The sequence below is a fragment of the Pinus tabuliformis genome, chromosome 7 (assembly GCF_031772625.1).
Source record: "Pinus tabuliformis cultivar Carrire ecotype Pingquan chromosome 7, CPIR1, whole genome shotgun sequence".
NCBI classification, from domain to species: domain Eukaryota; kingdom Viridiplantae; phylum Streptophyta; class Pinopsida; order Pinales; family Pinaceae; genus Pinus; species Pinus tabuliformis.
The window spans coordinates 442,040,335-442,049,956 of NC_142293.1; the positions used below are offsets into that span (position 1 = coordinate 442,040,335).

The 9,622-nt window shown below is 36.7% G+C and overlaps 1 pseudogene; it reads right to left on the bottom strand.

The window, feature by feature from the left end:
* Positions 1-9,411, bottom strand: part of LOC149247873 (annexin Gh1-like) — a 43,994-nt pseudogene extending 34,583 nt beyond the window's left edge.
* Positions 9,412-9,622: the final 211 nt, after the last annotated feature.

Below are 9,622 nucleotides of genomic sequence, written 5' to 3' on the forward strand. Positions count from 1 at the left end.
ATGAAGATAGGGGAGGAGTTGATACTCCAATTTTTATCCAATATCAAATCAATAGCTTCCCTTGAGCTGAAGAGGAGAAGTAACCAACCTTAGACCAAGATGAAGACATCATGTAGAAACTTCAAGTGTTGACCTCATGTCTGTGTAACCTAGTACTTTATGGTTTTAATGTTGAATCTTCAACCCCTAGCTCAATCCATAACCATAAGATTTGCCATCTTTTGACCTCATGCATCTGCACATCTTCCCCAAAAACCATCTTCACCTCTCCTCCTTTGATTTTTTTGCATCAACTTTTCTTTCTTTTCATTGTTGGTGATTTATGACCATGTAAAAGAGTTGGCTCTTTCTATCCTTATCCATATTCTCTTGGTGAAGAAACCCTTTTGTTGTCTGATCTTTGTTCCCATTGCCCATACAAAGATTCTTGCTAGAGAGCCACAACAGTAAAACTACTATTAGAGAGGTAGAAACCCTCTTCAACTTGAGGCAGAGACCCAAAATACCTATCCATAGTGATTTCCCCGAGGGTAAACCCTTCGAATCCAAAGCCCCCAAATCACTAGATGAACCCATTTACAACCATCCACTTTGTGAAACCTACTCGAGTATAGGATCCTCCAAGAGAACAATGGAGCTATGTCGTGGCCTAATGCCTTATGGGACCTCTAACTCCCTTAATAACCCAGTCGACAGAGCCTTGATGGACACCTCCATTATGTGAGAAGGAGGGGGCACATGTTGAAAATAGCAACAAGAAATGATAAAAATAGAATCCAGTTTATTCCAATTTTAGTTTGTCCTTGAATTAAAATTGTGAATTAAATTCGAATTTAGTCTCACCAGCTGCTTGAAAAATAATTAATTTATTTATTATGGATTAATTAGTTGGATAAATTCAAGTTAGAAGTCTTTCTGAAGTCATGCAACAGTTATCTCTTAAAATAAGGAGTTTATCCCTTAATTAAGCAGATAAGATCGAGTTACATTTGAGTTGTAATTAGTTAACTTAGTTTACTGAGTTATGTCCAGTTAAATTAGTTCCAAATGGTTTGAGGAACTAATTGTGAGTTATTAGTTAGTTGATGCATGCATGCACTCAACAAGTGTACTCTAGATAACTGAAGATTCTTACATCAAAAACTCATGTATGTCTATTATGAGAAAGAGCCAGTTGAGCTAAATGTCAAGGACAGGTTACTACCAGTTTCATGTGTTTTCCTATAAAGGGAACTCATCCATGCAGTCAAGGTAATGTTCCTTTAGGATTGCGTAGTTCTGATAGGGTGTAGGATCAATGTGAGTGATCAGTCTTCCACTTGGTAACAGGAGGATCACTTAGGAGAAACTGCACAAGGAAATAGGAGGCTTGGAGGGCAGAGGAGAAGGCTTGTGAGAAGCTTTGATTGCCTGTGAGCATCTAGGAGGATTGTACTGAGAGCTGGCTAGCTTTGAGAGCTAAGGCTTTGTATAATTTTGATGTATTTCCACCTTGTATGATAATACAGATAGTGGGGTTTTTAGCTGAGGCTTTTCCTTGAGTATTTTTTGTGTTTCATGTGCATTGATTCTTCTTCTTATGGTTATATGTGTTCAGCTTTGATTCAGTTCGACATTTAAGATTCCGCAAGTTTGATAGTAGAAGTAGATTATAGTATTTCGCTTTGGTATATTGCATTATCGAGTTAATCTACAGTCAAATTTTCTACATAGATCTCAGAGGTAGATTTGTAGAGAATTTGCACGAAATTCTACATGGTATCAGAGCCTAGTTTATTAGAGCTGTGAACAGTATACGGAGAAGAGAATTTGAAGTTTGAAGTTCGGGGTTGCAAGTGCAAATCGAATTCTTATCATGCTTCAAGGTTTTCCAATGGCGTTCTATGGCTTGAGACTCGAGTATGCCTTAGAAGACAACTCGAATTACATAGAATGGAAAGATCGCATGGAGGCTGTATTAGAAGACAACGGCTTGAAGGATTTCGTTGATCAAGAAATCCGAAAGCTAGCTTCAACTAACGCACACGAGTTGGCTGAGTGGAAGAAGTGTGTGGCGAGGGTGAGACGGATCATCCTTGAGGGAGTTTGAGACCATATTGTCTTGAGTCTTCATGGGAAGGATACTCCATATTCAATGTGGAAGACATTGACGGACCTCTACCAGAACAATAGCGACCAAAGGAAATTGGCACTCAAGGATAAGCTTCGAAGAATCAAGATGGAGAATGGCGATACTATTTCCACATATATGAACAAGCTCACCACTTGTAGAGATGAGCTTGGTAGTGTGGGAATAATTACTGCCGATGATGATATGGTGAGCCTCACTCTGCTTGGCCTTCCAAAGAGTTGGAACAGCTACCAGGACTCTATGAATGGAAGGGAGAAACTGCCGGATTGGGAACGACTTTGGTCGGATCTGATGCAGGAGGAGATTAGGAGGAGCACATGAGATGGTTCTTCATCCAAGGATGATGATGAAGAAAATCTGGCCTTAGGAAGTGAGGCAAGGAAAGGGAAGGGGAAGGATTCCCATTCCAAATCAAATTCTTCTCATGGAGGGAAGAAGGGTGACAAGTCTAAAGTGAGATGCTTTAATTGTCATGAGATGGGTCATTATGCAACTAATTTCCCATCGAAGAAGTATAAGAAGGGATCCTCGGAAGGATTGGAAGGTGAGGCATTAGCCTCTCAGTTCAAAATGGAATTTACTCTCATCGCATGCATGGTGTCAGTGATGATGGTTTGTGGTCGGTATCTTGGCAGTGGAGCCTCATTCCACATGACCGGCGATAAAAGTTTATTCAGTGCCTTGGAGGAGAAAGACCTCAAGATGCGCATAGAGATGGGTGACAACAAAAGGTATAGTGTTTTAGGAGTGGGCACAGTTTATTTTCAGAGGGAGCATGGAGCTTCTATCACCTTGACAGATGTGAAGTATGTGCCTGGACTAAAGAATAACTTGGTATCAATCGCGATGTTGGAGGACAAAGGCTACGATGTTGTTTTTAGTAAGGGAAAGGTTTTCCTTAGACACATCATCACGAGACAGATGAAGCAGATCAGTTCATGAGTCAAGAACCTGTATACTCTTGAGGTTCAAGATGCATGCACATCCTTGAGGAGCAAGTCAAATGTTAGAGACTTGGTGGTTGAGAGGGAGAGTAAATTACCTCTCAACATGTAGTCCCAAAAGAAGTCTCATACAATTGTGGAGGAGCCACAATTAGAGTCAACAGAGGGATCACATGCATCCATACCTCTAGGTGTGAGGTGGGGCAATGTGAAGATGTGAAGTATGTGCCTGGACTAAAGAATAACTTGGTATCAATCGCGATGTTGGAGGACAAAGGCTATGATGTTGTTTTTAGTAAGGGAAAGGTTTTCCTTAGACACATCATCACGAGACAGATGAAGCAAATCAATTCATGAGTCAAGAACCTGTATACTCTTGAGGTTCAAGATGCATGCACAGCCTTGAGGAGCAAGTCAAATGTTAGAGACTTGGTGGTTGAGAGGGAGAGTAAATTACCTCTCAACATGTAGTCCCAAAAGAAGTCTCATACAATTGTGGAGGAGCCACAATTAGAGTCAACAGAGGGATCACATGCATCCATACTCTAGGTGTGAGGTGGGGCAATGTGAAGTGATAGTCCCATGAAGGCTGAAATTGGGTAGGGTCCATTGAGAGGTTTTATCTCATGGATCAAACCTTGCTACGGGAGCCCAAAGTACATAGTAGTGGGAGGAATCAGTGGGATTGATGCAGTTAGAGATCAAAGTGACAGAGGCTAGAGTAGTGAGATACTGAAGAGCGCAGAGAAGGATTGACAACCGTGCAGAAAGGTTGAGTCAACAGAAGTGCAAAGTTTTTAGTCGACAGAGGCAATCGCAGTCAGAGACTTTGATGACAGATGCATCATACTGATTTAGGTTGGATGTTTTTTTGTTTTTTGTTTTGTTTGTTTGTTTGTTTGTTTGTTTTTATTTTTGTTTTGTTTTGTTTTGTTTTTTGTTTTTGTTTTTGTTTTTTTGGAGTTGCTGGAGCAACAACACTAGAGAGAAGTGTTGCATGCAGAACATTCCAAAGGTTCAGGATCGGGATTGAGTTGAATTCTTTTCTTGTTGAGAGGGAGTGTTGAAAATAGCAATAAGAAATGATAAAAATAGAATCCAATATATTCCAATTTTAGTTTGTCCTTGAATTAAAATTGTGAATTAAATTCAAATTTAGTCTCACCAGTTGCTTGAAAAATAATTAATTAATTCATTATGGATTAATTAGTTGGAGAAATTCAAGTTAGAAGTCTTTCTGAAGTCATGCAACAATTATCCTTTAAATTAAGGAGATTATCCCTTAATTAAGGAGATAAGATTGAGCTATATTTGAGTTGTAATTAGTTATCTCAGTTTACTGAGTTAAGTCCAGTTAAATTTGTTCCAAACGGTTTGAGGAACTAATTGTGAGTTATCAGTCAGTTGATGCATGCATGCACTCAACAAGTGTACTCTAGATAACTGAAGATTCTCTCATCAGAAACTCATGCATGTCTATTCTGAGAAAGACCCAGTTGAGCTAAATGTCAAGAACAGGTTACTATCAGTTTCATGTGTTTTCCTATAAAGGAAACTCATCATGCAGTCGAGGTAAGGTTCTTTGAGGATTGCGTAGTTCTGACAGGGTGTAGGATCAGTGTGAGTGATCAGTCTTCCACTTGGTAACAAGAGGATCACCCAAGAAAAACTGTGCAAGGAAATATGAGGCTTGGAGGGCAGAGGAGAAGGCTTATGAGAAGCTTTGATCCTTTTGACAATCGAGTTAGTATACTCTAGGGCTAAACACATATATCATCAAGGACTTTTTTGGATTGCAAGAATGCACATTAGGTTCCTATGGTTTTGGTCAAATAGTCAACAAGAAGGAGAAATGCCAACACTTTGCTTTTTCTTGTTTTAGTCACTGTCTTAAAGCACAATTTCCGAATAGTTGAAAATGAAGTTTAAAAATAAAAAGGAGGTTTTTTGGTAATGGGAAGATTTAAAAAACATCTTTTAGTATTTACCCAATTGTCATGGTTTGTAAAATACAAATGAATCTTTGAGGCCTATTTTTCTAGATTTTGTAATTTTGTTTTTTTGTGTTTTAGTCACTGTTTTCAAAATAAGTTTTCGAATATATGGAGATGAAGTTTGGAAAAAAAATGTTTTTGAGGGGACAGACTAAATAACAAAAACCTCCCTCAAATTTCTAATAGCTATCATGGTTTGAGATATTAAGATGTATCTTTGAGGCCTATTTTTCCATATTTTTCGAAATTTTATTTCCTATAAAAATGCCAAGTCAACAATTGAAGGCCACCTCATCAATTCGACTTGGGGATCAGATATTATATCCTCCTTGATTATTTCAAACAGTAACTAAATATTGATGAAGATGTTTTCATATCCATTTCTTTTGGATCTTGAGGATTATTGTAATTAATACTTTCCAGAAATTGTGGATATGAAACCTATGTAGTATTTCTATAAATTAAATGTAAAAGGAGGACAAAAGGTTGGACTCTAAAACAACGTATTTTGTTTTTGTTGTGTGTGATCAAATTATAAATATTTTCAAGTTCCTAGAAGACTAGGATATTATTTTCATGATACAAAGATTACTATGATGGTATACTTAGTCAGATTTCTCTTGTGATAGTTTCCTTTCTATGTGATACCATTTATCTTTTATCTTCTGATGTTTAAATGAGAATATGTGACAAAAGTCATTAGTTAATTCTTTGGTTCGTATGGTTTATACATCTGCACTCTTTCTCCTAAAACTTGCAAAATTCATGTTTCATTCCCTATTATAGTGGATTGTTTTATCATTCTACTACCATTCAAATGATGTTTGATATGTCTATAGTTTTCCATCTATCCTGCCTATGTCCCCCTTGATTCATACAATCAATATCTTAGTAACTACATCTAAAAAATTAATTTGTTGACCCTATTGCCCATGGATTAATTGCATCATCCCAACCAAACCCTATTTTTAGCACTACCCTATTGAAGATCTATCCATTGTTTGAAGACACAACCAATGTCTAAGCATAGTGATTAGGTTGTCAGAGAGAGCCTTCTATGGATTGAAGGGGCCAACCTTCAATATGTAAGATTGGTTTGAAAGGGTTATCTTAGGAAGCTTTATGTAATAGCCAAGAAACTTTATGAGTGATAACATCTTGGTGACTCTATTGGGGAAAAATTGTTTAGATTTGATTCTGATGGTGAACAAAAATCAGAAACAAAAGAGAGGTTGTACATCATTCACCTAGTGACTCCATCCTCAACAAGATCCAAAATCAAAAGAAACATTGATGACTCCACAGTATAAACATGACCTCCATGGAGGCCTACAAATCAATAAGGTATGTTCCTATGAACTGCTTACATGTTCTTGGTTTTCCAAACTATTTTCCTCGCATGGATTGGAAAACATATCTCCCAAAGTTCAATGATTAGGAACGAGATGATGTTGTTTTGCATCTAATTAAATTCATAGAAATATACATAAGCTCGGGATTAAGTTTCATGAGGATTGTTTAATGAAGATGTTTATGGCTACCCTAGAAGGGAAAGTAAGATCATGGGATGAAGGGTTAAAACCAAGTAGCTTGTACTCTTAAAAATTTCCACACAACATTCTTTGAGTATTATGGAGAATCTGATCCTTCCTTCTTGGTGTTCAAAGATTGTTGTGAATTTTGTGAAGGTTTCATTCAATACCTTGAAAATGATTTTGGTGATGAAGAGTGTATGAATGATGAAATCATAGAGGCTCTTTATGAATGTTCATCTCAACATCAAACAATAGTTTCTTCTTTGGATAAAAATGAAATAGATCAAGATCTTACATTTGAAATTCATGTTCCTTCCCTTGAAAATGATGAAGAGGTTCATATTTTAAGTGACCAAGAGAGGGATAATGATAATCAATCAGTAGTTTCTATTTTAGTCATGGAAGAAGAGCAGATTCTTTTAAACTCTTTGGAAAATGGAGAAACCATTCAAGATCTTACATCTCTTGAAAACACAAAGTCAGAAATTTTAGAAAATCAAGATGATGTTTTTGTTGAATCATTTGAAGAATCATCCTTAGTCACTACTGTTTTACAAGGAATAGCTATTTCATTTTGTAGTTTTTTCAGGAATTTACAAAATACTTCTTCAAAATAAATGAAAATGATCAAGAATTAGTGTTGCAATCAACAACATTCTCTTGTCCATAAATTTTTTGTTTGCAACATTAGCCATCAGATGGAGGTGTATGAGAAAGAAAATGTAGAAGGAGGAGTTTCATATCAGAGTGACAAGATTTGGAAAAATTGTAATATCGGTGTTGATTCTTGTGAGGATCCTTTTGTAGCATGTTTGGAGTAAAAAAGAAGACTCAATTTTTAAATTTTGTCAACATCCAGATTAGATTTAGATTTCAGTTTGAGTTGTTGTTTTTAGATTTTTTCTTTCTTTTTCAAGCAAGTGAGAGAAAAAAGAAATCAAATAGTCATTTGCTTGATTGGCTACATTGGAAATATGTAATTACTTGATTCAGTAGCTGATCTCAGTAAGATAGAGTTGGAATTAGTTTACAGTAAGCTTGTTGGGACAAGTATTTGTTTCAATTTTGTTTTCCAGTCTTCAGCTTCAATTTAAGCATTCAGTTTTGAGTTTGTAGTGTGCAATTATGATTTTCAGTGTGTATAGTGGTTTCAGTTTTAAAGTAAGAATTAGATTGAAAGTTTTGGGAAAGAGTTGGGAGCCGCCCAATGGATCAAATTATTTATCTTTTTAAGTGCCAAGAGGACTAGGATATTATGTTCATGATACAAAGATTTCTATGATGGTATACTTAGTCAGTTTTCTTCTGTGATAGTTTCATTTCTATGTGATATCATTATCTTCTGATGTTTAAATGAGATTATGTGACATAATTCATTAGTTAATGCTCTGATTCATATGGTTTAAACATATGCACTATTTCTCCTAAAACTTGCAGGATTCATGTTTCATGCCCTACTATAGTGGATTGTTTTCTCCTTCTACTACCATTAAGATGATGTTTGATATGTCTACAGTTTGGCATCTATCCTACCTATGCCCCTCTTGATTTATATAGCCAATATCTTGGTAACTGCATCTAAAAACTTGATTTGTTGACCCAATTTCCCAATGGATTAATCGCTTCATCCAAACCAAACCCTATTTTCAGCACAATCCTACTAAAGATGTAGCCATTGTTTGAAGACATAGCCAGTTTCTAAGCTTAGTGATTAGGTTTTCAGAGAGAGCCCTCTATGGATTGAAGGGGATAACCTTCAATATACAAGATTAGTTTGAAAAGGTTATCTTAGAAAGCTTTCCGTCATAGCCAATAAACTTTATGAGTGATAGCAACTCCAATTCCGATCCAATATCCAATTAGCATCTTCTGTTGAGCTGAATAGGAGAATAAACAAACCTCAGACCAAGATGAAGATTCCAGGTAGATACTTAAGGTGTCGACCCCATGTTTGTGAAACCTATACTTTTAGGGTTTTAATGTTGAATCTTCAACCCGTGGCTTGTCCCTCAACCCACAACCACAAGGTCCACAATCTATATGACCTTATGCATCTACAAATTTCCCCCAAAAACCATCTTATCCTCTCATCCTTTTATTTTTGTGCATCATATTTTCCTTCTTTTCCTTTTTGATGATTTTTGACCACATAAAAGAGTTGGTTCTTTATATTCCATTCCATATTCTCTTGGTGAGGAAACCCTTTTGTAGTTTGATCTTTTTGTTGTTGCCCTTGGAGAGCTTCTTGCCCTAGAGACACAACAGAAAAAACTATTGCTACAAAGGGAGAAACACTCTTCAATTTGGGGTAGTGACCCAAAAGACCCTGCCCATAGTGATTGCTCCAAGGAAAACCCTCTGATACCAAAGCCCCCAGATCAATACATGAACCCATTTGTAGCCATCCACCTTGTGAAACCCCCTCCATTATAGGATCCTCCAAGAGACCAATGGAGCTATGTTATGGCCTAATGTCATGTGGGACCTCCTTTGTGTGAGAAGGAGAGGGCACATAGAAAACAAACTAATTTAGAAGAATCCATTGTCGTTGTCCAAACTTGTGATTTGGGCAATGAACCCTCATCCAGGTGTTGTGATCATTTGCAAGGGAATATGATTGAATAACCAACCATACCTGAAGGCACCTTCCACATCCAAGATAAGTCCTTCATAACCACCGACACTTGTTCCAATTCTTGCTCTAAGCCTATTACTCGATCATCATCTGACGACCTACTAGTTGGCTCCGACCAGATTTCACAAAACTTAAAAGGATCTTGTAAGTAGTTTGCCTCAATCTCCTCCATTTGGATAAAATTCATCCCATAAAGCACCATTTGGACAAAATTCATCCCATAAAGCAATTATACACCCAAAAATGGACACCTTCAAGACCCTCAAATGTGCATGTTGCTAGAACAAAGTAGTGTTAAATGTAATGGTTTAAATAATTCTATTTTCTAATTTAAAAAAATTAATAAAAATGATGAAAATCCTCAACTTATAATTATATTTGAC